Genomic DNA, 875 nt, shown 5'->3' with positions numbered 1-875 from the left:
GCACAATGTGACTTTGCTGCAGCCTGGAATTGAACTGCTGGTTTCATCTGGCCAGAGGAGAACTGGCCCCCCGACATGAGCCTGGTTTCTCCCAAGGTGTTTTGCTCTATTCTGTCACCGATGGAGTTTTGATTCCTTGCCGCTGTCGCCTCTGGCTTGCTTAGTTGGGGACACTTCATTTCCAGCGATACCGTTGGTTAAAATGGCTTTGTGTGCCATTGAGAAGGTGATTAGCTACACCTGATTGAGCTTACAAGTCTTTTTTAGGAAGGGATTAACCTTTTTCCATAACAGTTATTCTGTTTTTTTATTTTTATTTATTTTTTTTATTTTTTTGGTCCCTACTAGCCTTTTTTTGGAGTCCTTAAACTGATTTCTTTAAAATAAAATATCTCCCTTTGCACTGAACTTTGAGCGTCGTAACTTTGCTGATGTTGTTTATGCTCTAACATCAACATTACACTAACTTAAGTTAAAAGAGTGAAATCATAATCAACCACCCCTTTAATCTCAAACAGACAACAGTTCCCGTATCTCTACAGTCACATCCTTCAATCCCCCTGTGCTTTTATCACTTCCTGAGGAACAAAAGTATACTAACTGACAATTTGAACAACTACATTTCTCACAGTGGCACAGTTAAAGACAACTTTACATTAATGCTGTACAGTTGCTTTGACACAATCTGTATTGTTAAAAGCGCTATATAAATAAAGGTGACTTGACTTGACGTTGCCTGCAAACGTCACACCCCCTTACCATTATGGGTTGTTGCATGTTCCCGGGGGCAGGGTTTATGTAAACATCGGGGTAAGTGATGTCATAAACCAAGGAAAAAGCTCACTGTAGTCCATACCAGTATGTTTAATTTTTCT

This window comes from Sinocyclocheilus anshuiensis, unplaced genomic scaffold (assembly GCF_001515605.1).
Source record: "Sinocyclocheilus anshuiensis isolate Anshui unplaced genomic scaffold, SAMN03320099.WGS_v1.1 scaffold389, whole genome shotgun sequence".
NCBI lineage: Eukaryota > Metazoa > Chordata > Actinopteri > Cypriniformes > Cyprinidae > Sinocyclocheilus > Sinocyclocheilus anshuiensis.
The sequence above is the reverse complement of the archived record's forward strand: the minus strand, read 5'-3'. Positions refer to the sequence as shown.